The 12,081-nt window shown below is 50.6% G+C and overlaps 1 protein-coding gene and 1 non-coding gene across 9 annotated transcripts in view; both read left to right on the top strand.

Annotated features, from left to right (window-relative positions):
* The first annotated feature begins 830 nt into the window (after window positions 1-830).
* TRNAE-CUC (transfer RNA glutamic acid (anticodon CUC)) lies at window positions 831-902 on the top strand. Its single transcript has one exon. It is a non-coding gene; the product is annotated as a tRNA-Glu (tRNA).
* Window positions 903-1,016: 114 nt separating this feature from the next.
* The window catches only part of DNAJC5 (DnaJ heat shock protein family (Hsp40) member C5), a 29,767-nt gene continuing 18,702 nt past the window's right edge, over window positions 1,017-12,081 (top strand). Inside the window, exons 1-2 of one of the 8 annotated variants that reach the window (XM_068700614.1) lie at window positions 1,017-1,195; window positions 4,710-4,845. The gene's annotated coding sequence lies outside the window, so the exon portion shown is untranslated. Of the gene's footprint in view, window positions 1,223-4,709; window positions 4,846-4,884; window positions 4,949-10,235; window positions 10,374-12,081 lie in introns of those variants that run through there. The other 7 variants (XM_068700613.1, XM_068700617.1, XM_068700619.1 and 4 more) reach the window with 7 other exon arrangements.

Here is a 12,081-nt window from a genome sequence, read left to right as displayed (position 1 = left end):
GGGGTCCTGGGGTGCAACCTCCTACATTTTGGGGGCAAAAAGGACCAGTTGTACCCTGGAGGGTTGGTACCAGCCTGGTGGGGAGCTGGGTATGGCGTGAGGAGGGCACATGGGGGGTGATTAGCGGCTGGGCCTCCCTTGGCAAAGGGGATTTGGCTCTGTTTGTTTCTTTGAAACATGAGTCACAGCTGGGAAGGGCTGGAGGAGCCAGCAGGGCCCTGCTGAAGCCGGGACAAGCGGCCGGGGGCAGCGTCCCCACAGCGTCCCCGGGGTCACCCCCTCTGGGACCCTCCATCAGGGCGCTGCTGGGATCTCACCCTTCCCAGGGGGAAACCTGAATAACTGGGACAAACACCCTGACCCTGAGCTTCACATCAACCTGCTCGCCTCTAATTATAAACCAAAGCTTGTTTATTAAAAATGAACCAGCTCCTGAGGCGGGCGAGAGCCCCCAGCCCTGGGGGGGGGGCAGGCTGGGAGTTGAGGGGGTGCCCAAAGGAGGGGGTGTGTGAGGAGGGGCAACAAAGGTTGGATCTTAGGGAGAATTTCTTTACCGAAAGGGTTTTTAGGCATTGGAACAGGCTGCCCAGGGAGGTGGTGGAGTCCACATCCCTGGAAGTCTTGAAAAGACGTTTAGATGTAGAACTTAGGGCTATGGTTTAGTGGGGACTGTTGGTGTTAGCTCAGAGGTTGGACTCGATGATCTCGAGGTCTCTTCCAACCTCGAAATTCTGTCATTATCATTCTATGATTCCACTCAGTTCCCGCTCCCCTCAGCCCCGTCAGGACGCCGAGCTCAAAGCACCACGAGCCGCCCCGCTCCGCATCCCTCCCTGGTGGTCTAGTGGTTAGGATTCGGCGCTCTCACCGCCGCGGCCCGGGTTCGATTCCCGGTCAGGGAAGTTCCCTTTTGTTGCTCCCTCTCCCCGCCCCTCACTGCGCATGCGCCTCCCTCCCCTCTCCCCCTCTCCCCGATGCGCGCCCGCGCAGGAGGAGCTGCGCATGCGCGGTGCGCGCGGCTCCGGCCCCTCCCCCGCCCGCCCGCGGTCGGCGTCGCCGGGTCCCGTCAGGAGCGCTCAGGGGGCGCCGCCGCCGGAGCCGCCCCCGCCTCGCTCCGCCCCGCCCGGGGCTGCCCGGCCCCGGTACCGGCTTCGGTTTCAGCCCCGGTACCGGCAACGAGCGCGGGGGGGTGCAGGTGAGCCCCGGTGCGGCCTCAAGCTCGTTACGGGCCTGGGTTTGGGCCCAGCCGTGGCGTGAGGGGGGGGGGACGGGGCTGAGGGGAGGTTGGGGACTGAGGCGAGGCTGGGCCTAAAGGGGGCCTGAGGGGGCTCTGAGGGGCCTGGGGAGGCTCTTGGGGGGCTCTGGGGGGGATGGGGGCTGAGGGGACAGGGCCTGAGGGGAGGTTGGGGGCTGAGGGGGCGCTGAGGAGGCTCTGGGGGGGCTCTGGGGAGGCTGAGGAGGCTCAGGGGGGGATGGAGGCTGAAGGGATTTGGGGCACTGAGGCGAGGCTGGGCCTGAGGGGGCTCTGGGGAGGCTGAGGGGGCTCTAGGGAGGCTCTGGGGGGCTGGGGAGGCTCTGAGGGGCCTGAGGAGGCTCTGGGGGGGCTGGAGGCTGAGGGGAGGTTGGGGACTGAGGCGAGGCTGGGCCTGAGGGGGCTCTGAGGAGGTTGAGGGGGCTCAAAGGGGGCTCTGGGGAGGCTGAGGGGGTCCTGGGGGGCCTGAGGAGGCTCTGTGGGGGATGGAGGCTGAGGAAATATTGGGAGCTGAGGCGAGGCTGGGCCTGAGGAGGCTCTGGGAGGGAGGTTGTGGACTGAGGGGGCTGAAGGGAAGCTGTGGGGGCTGAGGGGATGGGGGTTGAGCCCTGAGAGACCATGAGGCCCAAATGGGGGCTGGGGAGGGGGGCACCAAAGGCTGGGGACACGGGGCAAGCCCCGGGTGGGTCGGGAGCCAGCATCCATCCCTCCGTGCTGCGGCGCTGGGAAGCACTGCGGCGCCTTCCCTGGGAAGCTCCTGCTTGGGGGGGGGTGGGAACCCCTTCCTGATCCTCCTCCTCCTCCTTCTCCTCTTCCTCCTCCTCATCTGCCGCCCACATGCGCATTCCTCCACCGCCCCACAGCGTTTTAGGGGCTTGGATCCTCCGGCTCGGCTCAGGGCTGTAAAGATTGAGAAAGAGACAAAAGCACAGGCCCTGGAAAGGTGAATCCTAAATGAAAGCCGTTTGTGCGCCGTGGGGACTGTGATTCACCATGACTGGCTTTCGCTGGAGGGATCTCAGAGGGTTTTTGCTTCCCCTTCCTTCCGTTGTTCTGCTGAATTTTTTTTTTTTTAAAAATGATTCGTAACTGCTCAGATTACGCCGCGCTTAACGAGCGGCGTATTACCGGCAAGCAAATCCAGCTTTAAAACCAGAAACTTGCGAAGGCAGCATTATTCTAATTATTTGCGCGGTGTTCCGTGGCTCTCGCGTTAAGAATTCCAGGCAGGAAATCCTGGTGGTGCCGAACGCACCGGGATGGAGCAGCCACGGTGGGGTCGCTGATAACGCCGCGCTCCTGCCCTCCTGCTTCATCGCTACCTCGCTGCCGTGGGCTTTGCTGCTGGGGGAGCCGTCCCCGCCTTGGAGAGCAAGGTGGAAACCCTCCGTGCCTGCGAAGGGAAAGCTAGCCGGTGCTATCCTTTTTTTTTTTTTAAGGTTTGTTTTTGTGGAGGTGTTAATTTTGGGGTAATGGGTGCTGAGAGACGTTGCCGTAGAGCTGTCTGTGCTTAACGGCCGTTCTCATGCGGTAAAGCTGAAGAAAACTGCGTCCATCGGGTCCATGATCACGCAGCAGTATAAAATAATTCTCCCAGCTAATGTCTGACAAATGTTCCTGTGCTGGTTTGTCTTTAGGAAATAAAAACGCTGTGTCTGTGTTTAAATACCACATGGGTCTGCTGCTGCTGAGGCAAAAACTTGCAGGCCACACTCACCCGGTGGTGGTTCAGCCGCTTCCTTGGGCAAGTGAAGCTCTCACCAGGAGCCAGATGTGAACACAGCCCAGAAGGTCTTGATTTTCCTTCTGAAACCCATCAGGATTGTACCTATTTAGGCTCTTACGTAGTGTCAGCTGCATTTAAGTGGAAATTATTACAGTTACAACAATTTTATTAGAGGTTTTTTGAAGTTTTGAGGTGTCTGTTGGTTTTGGGCTGCTTACATCGCTGTTTACTGTTTTGTTTACCTTTGGTAGAAACTGGTGGAGTCCTAATCTAAGAGATTCCGAGAAATAGACACCAAATTAATTTGCATTAACGAATTAGTTCTAATAATTTAAGTACTCTCTGCTTTGGGAGGGAGAAAAGAGGGGCGACAGAAGCTGGAGTGAAATAGATTGATTTCGATAGAGTACAGAATGCAAAGAAGTTTAATTTTATTGAGCAGCTTTCTGCGGTTTGCTCGTGGTGCTCTGAGGCCTTAGAGAAACGTGTCCTGCTGTTGGCTGAGCAGCCTGCGGTGTGGCCAACCCCCAGCGTGGAGGTGAGGCTTTGACTCACAGCTGTTTGTAAGCATAAATAAATGTTTCTTCCCTCCATCCGTTACTTGGTCTTGGGGATTCTCCGTGGTGTTTAAATGAAGGGGAGGTGCTGCAAGTCCGTCCTTTTTCCACCCAAATTTCTGTGGTGTTGCACTGCTGAACTGCAGGTCCGAAGCAGTGCTAAAACCCAAGGGGTGGTTTCCTAACTTGACAGGGCGGCTGCTGCTATATTTAACCAGCCTTTATCAGGGAACGGCTGCAAAAAGCAGCGTCTTTGTAGTGTGTTTTGTCTCCACGTAGCCTTTGCGTCCGCGTTAATTACTCCCCACAAGCATCAACACCTTTCGGGCTGCCCTAAAAGCCAAGAACCCTGCCTGCTGATCAGCTGGCGAGCCTCCTCCTCTAGCACGGCGTGCACAAGGCAGCGCGGTTTGTGGTTGAGGTGGCACAGCCGTCGGTAACGTCAGTTGTGAAGCTGCCTGAGGTGGTTGGAGCCTGCAAACGCTGGCTTTTCAGCTGATGAGAGCAGCGGGGGAAATTTCTTTGCTCCACAGGCAGGTTTTTCTATGGGGCCGAGGGCAGGTGCCCATCGTGGCAGTGGTGAGGCTGGATGCTCGTGCTTTGGAAGGATGGAGCGGCTGCAGAACGTGGTGTGGGGGCCTGGTGGGACGCAGGTTGGGTCTGAACATCCTGGCTGGCTCGCAAGTTGAGGTCTTGGGAGGTTGTTGTCATTTGTCATCGTATTTCTTTGTGAGCTTCAAGAAATGATCGGCGTTCAGGCATTTGGGTGGTGAATGTGAATGGAAGCCTCACTGGGTTACTTACATCCTGCTTTAGGTCAGATGTAAGAGGTGCTGATATGGCTTTTTCTTATTTTAATTTATGAATTCAGTTGCCCGGGTGTCCTCTCTGGGAAGGAGGGCATGATTTGAGAACGGCAGGCAGTTCTGCAAACCCCTTCTGTCCACGTGAATGCCTTAACGTGCAGCAACGATACCGTAACCAGCCTGTGATGAGTGCTCTGCTTCCCTCAGTTCCCTGGTGTTTGCTCTTATTTAAATCACTTTAATATTGACATCCAGATCAAAATGTTTTTGGTGTGTTTGGGCAGCTTGGGAGTGGGGCTGCCTGTTCCTGGGAGGCCTCACCTGAGGAAGAGGAGTTTTCAGAGCCGGGTTTGCGTTCTGTTCGGCAGGTGGCCTCACCTCTGGGATGGGACCCCTGACCTGGGAGCAGACGGCGTGGAGCACGGCAGCGGACAGCTCAGCAGCCCCAGGAAGTAGTTGTGCGACTGCAGGACACAGAGGGGTCGTGGCAAAGTCTGGGTGGAGGTACGAGGGGCGTGCCGAATGCTGAGGACCAGAGCAGAACGGAGCAATTCTTTATTTTAACACAGGAAAAGTGGTTTCCTTGTTCTCCAGTAATTCAAGTCAGGTGAATTAAGCAATATTGGTTTAGGAGCATCCGTGTAAATGCTTTGCGTGTTTAACTCTCTGCCTGTGCTGGCCAGCAGAGCTCCTCTCCGATTTCAGGAAGGTTTGGTGGCTGGATGTTTGCAAAAGAAAAGGCTTGAAGAAGAAAGGAAGTGGAGGAGTGATGTTGGTGTGTGGCTGTCAGCAGGTTGCTGATGCTCAGGAGCTGCATGGGAATTCTGGCTGTTATTTTAATGTGTTTTTGGGAGGGTTTTGGTACTGCCTTGGCTGCTGTTGGTCTGCTGACCAGCGACTGGGTTTGTTGTTGAAAGGCAGGAATTTGAGTAGTGGAGTATTTTAAGATTAACTCGGAAGTTCAGCTGGACCGTTATCTTCACAACTGGGCTTCATCTGTTTTCAGTAGAAAGTGCACGGTTTAGCTCAGCAGCGCTCCGTTTCCTACTGCAGATGGTGTAAGCCGATAGCAAAGAATTACATTCCAGAAGGTAAATTCTTCAAAACATTGCTGGAATATTTTAATAACGCGATAATAGCTACCAAAAAGAGTAACGATTTTCTTCTCTGCGTGCAGGAGCTAAATAATGATTCCTGTCCTGATAATGTTAGGTAGCGGGGTTTTAGTGGACTGATGCTGTGTAGGATTTTGTTGGGCTGGGGTGAACAGGCCTGCTTTAGGATCTGCTCAGATTTCTCGTGTCCTGGCGACTTCTCCTAACTGCACCGAACTTCTATCTGCATTGCACTAAAACGTGCCTGTTTAAAATCCTTCTCCGCCTTCTTCGGAGATGCCGAAACACTTTGAATGCCAGCATGTTGTAAGGGCAGCATTAAAATTCAGTGCGTTTTCCTTCGAGCTGCAGGTTTTCCTCGAGACCTGAAGGTGCAGCAGCACGGTGGTACCCATGCGAGCAGCGCCAGGCTTCTCGGCCCAGGTCAACCAAAATTAGCAGCTGTCCCCATCCCTTTTGTCACCTGCTCAAATCGGTTGTGATGACACCACAAGTTCTTGATGAAGCTGCATTACCTGGTAGTGCTGATGTTCTGGCACGTTTGTGGCCAGAAATATGGCCAGGATAGGAAAGGGGAATGTGTAGGATCTATAGGATGGTAACACATTGCCATGAAGGTAGAAAAAGCCCAGAGTTTACTGATGTTACGGGAGCCAAATAGGAAGTTGCAAAAAGAAGAAACCTGCACATGTCTGCTTGCTTTTCTCCTTTTAAGCCTTTACATTTCTGGCTGTATTTCAAAGGAAAATATTCTATTTCTTTCCATCTGTCATTGCTTATTCTACGTCTTACCAGGATTTTCTGTTCCTGCGATGGCAGTATCTTAGCGATTTTATTTATGCTCGGAAATATTTTGCAGTTTTTGTGCCACAATTCCAGCACGGGGTGTGTAAGACACATGTGGGCTTTGGCCTAGGCTGGGCCAGACATTAAAGAGATTTCCTTAGGAATCTGCTTTTCACAGCACGGGGATTTAGGAACGCTTCCTGGAGAAACATAAGGAGGTTTAAAGCTGCATGTCGGGAGAAGGGGGACTTCAGAGGCCTACCTCCAGCTGCTTTGCTGGCGGTCACTTGTGATGATGGCTGCAGGCATCCGGAACGTGCCCGGTGTGGGAAATCCATTCCACCAAAGCCAGGTTGCACCGCCTGAGATATTTATAATTTCAGGTTTCTCCTATTCTTGCTTGGCAGGCGGTTAGAGGATTTAACAAACACGCTAAGAAATGTCTTAATCTTGCTTCTCTGAAGTCACGAGGGCAGCGTGGAAGTTGGTGTTCTTGCTGCTGATAAATGCAAGAAGCAGAATGGGATGTGGTGGAGATCTCGATCGGGTCGTGCTGGGCGTCTCCAGCACGTGATGGCTGCGAGAGCAGCGGGCAGAAGGGGTGTGAAATAAATTCACGGCGTGTTCACGTGCTTGGGTAGGGCACGCGGGGTCCTTGTGAAACCAGCTGCTGTCTTGTGCTGGGAATTGAAACTACGTTTTTCTCAGTTTTGCTGTAGTTTGGGTCCAGCAGGGGCTGGTGCTGTCCTGACACAGCACCAGGTCGCAGCAAGCACCCGTGTGCGGGCTTGATTCGCCTCAACGTGCTGCATTTCAGGCAGGGGACCTCGCTGCTCGGGGACATCAGTGGGGCAGCTGTCTGTTTCTTTTCCTCCTTAAGGGTTTCTTTTCCTTCTTGCCCTGTTTGGCCTCTCCTGTTCCCCTCATTACTGGGGAGGGAAGGGCAGCCTTCGATACCTCGGTTACAGCCGAGGTGACCGGTTTCTCACAGCCTGTAACCAGTGATGTTTGGTTGTATTTTCTGCTCTACGTGGAGTCGAAAAACCCAGTTCAGTGACTACTGAAAACACTGAGTTGATTCAAGGTCCAGGTTCATTTTGAGTTCCTGTTCTTTGTGAGCTTTAGGACTGCTTTCCACGTGACAACCACCCAACTCCAGCAGTCACACGGCGAAGCTGTTTCTCCACCAAGAGCGACTGCAGTGTGTGCCTCCAGTTACTGGGCTGAGCAGGGGAAGAAAACCAGGCAATGAACCATGTCTTCTCTTCAGAAAGCTGCTTTCCTTATCGCAGGGGTTTGGGTGGACAAACAGGCTGGTGGTTCTTCTTGGAGGCCCTGGAGTTAGTGCCAGGAATCACAGCGTATAAGGAAATACCACACTTAGCTGTAAATAGACCATTTTGAACACTGAGCAAAATAAATGCACGTTGAACAGAAATACTTGGCCTGGATGATAGCGAGAATATTGCTCTTTGTTAATGACTCTCTCCCTCCGTCTTTTTTTTTCCTTTCCTTACCAAGTTCCTGATTTCCGTGCTCACTTAATTCATCCTTCTGGCCCTTACAAAAATTGCTTTGCCACAGCATTTGCTATTCACAATTAGCTTAGGAAAACCAGACAGGCTGAATTAATCAGAAGTTGTTGTGAGCTGCGTGGCTGGAACTTCCCAAACACGTCGTCATTTCCCTGAGTGGTTCAGACAACGGGGTAACAGGAACAACGATCCCTGTGACTTCATTTTTTGGTTCCAGCCCTGAAACGGGACGTGTTGGATGAAATACCTTGCAGGATGAAAACCCAGCATCTCCTGTAGCTGTCCTCTCAGGTGCAACTTCAGAGCCTGGTTTCTTGCATCTTATCTTAAAACCACGCTTCTTCCCGTGACTTCTTGTTGACATCTTCAGCACAAAGCCTCTTGTGTGTTAAAAATTATCTTTCGGTGATGGCTTCCACTCTTCCTTCCTTGCCGTTATGAAGCTGCTTAAATGTAGAGATATCTAAACTTGCTTAAAAGTAACCCTAAGTAAGGAAACGGTGGTATTTTGCAACAAATTCTGCTCCTTTTGGGGTGTGCAGGAGGAGGTACTGCCAGATCTGGAAAGAGCATGAGGATACCGGTGGTTTAGCATCACACCATGGGTACGGGCAGAGCGACGAGCCGTTTAACTCCGGTGTCAGGTAGGATCAGAGGGAGGAATGAAAACAACAGTCACAAGAGCCATAGGGTTTTCTGGCTTCGTTCTCAGCTGTTCGGGTGGAAAAAAAGCCTAAATGTGATAATTCCATGCTTTACAGCAAAACTAAAAGCCGTATTTACTAGGAATGGCAGCGATTAAATTATGAGGTAGTGTAATAGCGGTGATTTTGTCCTGATGCCTCTGAATTGTGACTGCAGCCTGAAAACTCATCTTACAAAATACATAACGCGTTGGAATAACTCAGTTACAGGCAGTCTGCAAGGCGCTTTTTTCCCTAAGTGCCAGCTTTGCAAACCAAGTCCACGTCTCAAACTCCCGCTGTGTCTTGTTGTTAATCACCGGTGAGGAGTGGGAAAATCAGCACCATTCCGTTACCGTGTGATTTCTAAATTACCGGCTTGCTTTTTGCCTAAATAGCCAGGAAATAGTGGTTCCAGAATGAGTGGTGGAACTGAAGACCAACTTCACCGCACGGCTTGCGGGTTAGATGTGTGCAGGGAGAGAGGAGAGTGGGAATAACTATCGGTACGCTTTGTGATCCTGAGGGTGGGATAACACAAATCCTGGGTTGGTGAGACCACGCTGTGTAATTAGAAAATACCAAGGAGTTTATCTCCTGTGAGAAAACGGCAGCTCAAATGGAAACCACTCTGGACCAACCCCTGGGCTTTATTTTGGATGTTTCCAGCCAAATGAGCCCAGCAGAGACAACGAACAAGGTCTTGGGTCCGGAGCACATCGCAGGGCAGACTGACCAAGGGGATTGTATGCTGGTTCACGTGTTGGTGTGTAGTAAGAATAGTTACAGTAGTAAATAATTCACAGAGACTTTATTCCATGCTGTGAAAGCCATTTTTAATTGCTAGGCACTAAATATGTGTCATCAGCCCCAAAGTACTTTTAGGAAGCTGTAGAAAACTGCAGTCTGAGTTGTATAAACTGTGCTGGTCGGTTCAGGTTGGATTGTGAAAGCACAACTCCTTTTATGCTCAGGATACCAGCCTGCTGGGTAGCTGAATGGGCAGCTACGAAGCTCCTTGTGCCTGTGGAGGTGATTTTGGTAGCGTTTGGCACTGCCCAGGGGGATGGAATCGGTAGCATGAAGGTGACTGGAGAAAGTTTTGCATGTCCTCTTTGTTTTGTTTGTATCAGCTAGCTTAGTAAAGCCATAGTTGGGACTTTCACCTGGTTATTGTTTGTATCTCTGCTGCTGCTCGGTGCTCGTGTGGCTCTTGCTCCTGTGAGGGGTGTGCATTGGGGTCCTGCGCTCGCTGGGGCAGCATTGTCCAGAGCTGAGGTGACACTGGCCATACAAAAACCACATCTAGGTTCTCTCAGTCCTGATGGATCCTTACCTGGGCCTGGAGGTGCTCTGCTCATGCCTGTTCCTCCTCACAGCAGCCCGGCACCAGGGTTTGGAGGGGTTTCTCCCACCTGCTTAGGGCCCACTTCTTCCTAGGGACTTCACTTCTTGTGTGGGTACAACCTGGAAAATAGGAAGGGAGAAACAGCCTGGTGGTTTGCTGTTGTTTCCATACATACCTTCTTGGTATCTGATCTTGTCTGAAAAGAAAACAAACCTGTTGTGCTTTTTTTTTTTTTTTTGCCTTTGTTTCTTTCTGGTCTGATAAAGAAGCCTTTGAATGCCTGCAAGAGGCTTGGGGTTTCTGTTTAGTCCGGGAGGAAATTAAAATGTTCTTTTCTCTGGCAGTTTCTGTGAGGAAGTGAAATGATGAAATAGTGAAGTCTCCTCCCCGCTCCACAAAAACCGGGGAAATGCAGTTGAGTAAGTAGAAGAAGGGATTTTTAGAGATGTTTAATTTTTAAACTGTGCGAAAGGCCAAGTCTTTGGAATGGAAGTCTTCACAGCTGAAGGATACAAGCACTGATCGTCTTAGGCTGGGGAGACCTGATCGGATACCAGAGGTAAAAGTACGTCAGAGAAGAACAGCTTCTTCTTTTCTGTCTTGATCAGTTAAGGGAAGAAAAGGTGAAATTTTGTAGATTTTTAGTGCCTACTTACCCCGTGAAGTAGGAAGAGAGGACATGGCTTAAGAGAGCCAGTTACCTTGGTGTCAGACAAGGGCACTTCAGCCTTTTTTTTCCTGATCTGTGTGGCTTGGAGGGTGGCTGTATCTGTTTGGCTTTCCAAATTCTGCTGGTGTTCTGCTTCTTTTGCGTTTTTATTCCTGACTTTTGAAGAGGGAGATCTGTGTGCTGGCCTGGGGAAGAGATAATTAACAGACAGCTGAATGGCAGAGATTAATGACCTGAAAACAGAGGTAAAGGTTTTCAAAATAAAACGTTTGACTCAATCATTTTATTTTAGACCAGGTTGAACTTGTGCAAATTACCTTCTATTGCTGGTACAGCCTGGTGGGTTTTGCTTTTTTATGCGTTAAACTATTAAGTCAGTAACAAAAACTTCATGATTGAAATGGCCAAGAGTTTATTTAATGATGGACAATTGCAGTAATCAATTAGTTGTGAAATAATTCAGGTCTACCACTTGCGCTGTGTAAAACCATGCTCATATATTGCTGTCCTGATGTGGGGGAAGAAGGGGAAGAACTTAACTTTTTGGCTGCCTCCTTGGCTGGTAGCAAAAGAAGACAGATGGATTTTTTTTTCTCCCTCTCTTGCTGCTGTAGATGAGCATGGGTTAATCTGGCCCTGCCCTTGCAAATTAATTTCTAATAAATCTCCCTTCGGTGGACAATTTGTAACTTGAAAGATGGGTTCGTGTTTGGGAATGTCACGGCATCGTTTTTTTGTGTCTCGGCCTGCTTACGTGGCTTTTCTGAGATGCACTGCGTAACCTTTCCTTGTTCCGTTTTTTTTTTGGCTCGCCAAAAACCGCCTGTGCTGCAAGAAGGTGCTGCTGGGCGGCCGGGCTTCCCTCACCCACCTGGAGCTGCCTGGCTTTCCTTCACGGCTTATCTGCAGCTACACACAGCTCGGCCTGACCCCAAAAAGCAGCAAGGTGCTTGGAGCAACCTGCAGAGGGTTTGGTGGGCTCGTTTTGCCAGCCTGATCCACATTGCTGAGCTTCTGCTCCGTGGGCGCCTGGGTTTGGACTTTTAATACAACACCTTCAGTTGTTTTACCCCCTGCAAGTGTTGCTTAGCAGTGTGAGCTGTATTTTTATGCGAATAAACCCATGTGTTTGTTCTAACACTTCTGTATTTGAAGCTTAATGCTTTACTCCATTGGTGTAGTTAGTAGCAATAGGACTTTTAATGATAGTTTATTCAACTCAGCTAGTGTGGAAGGAGCTGCACCTCGTCAAATGCTTTTAAGAAAGTGCAAATATCCTTCTTTAGAAGAAATGAGTGACATTAGCATCACTCACCTGCAGCACTGAATGTTTTCCCTGATTGGTTTTAGTGCACTCACATGCTATGAGTGGTCAGTGATCCAAATGCCGCGTAGATGTTCATGGGGAAACTTTTAGGAGTAATAACGAGGCAAACAACACAACTGATGTTTTTTTCTTAAATTTTTAGATAGCCGAGTAAGCAAATGCAGTTATTTTCGTAGCCATATCTAATTTGTGACATTTGCACTCTGCCCTATAAACTACTGTAATGCCATAAGCAATAATTTAATTTTGCTAAAGGATTAGGTAGGAGAAATGAAA

The sequence above is a fragment of the Anas acuta genome, chromosome 16, assembly GCF_963932015.1.
Source record: "Anas acuta chromosome 16, bAnaAcu1.1, whole genome shotgun sequence".
Taxonomy (NCBI): domain Eukaryota; kingdom Metazoa; phylum Chordata; class Aves; order Anseriformes; family Anatidae; genus Anas; species Anas acuta.
The sequence above is the reverse complement of the archived record's forward strand: the minus strand, read 5'-3'. Positions and strand labels throughout refer to the sequence as shown.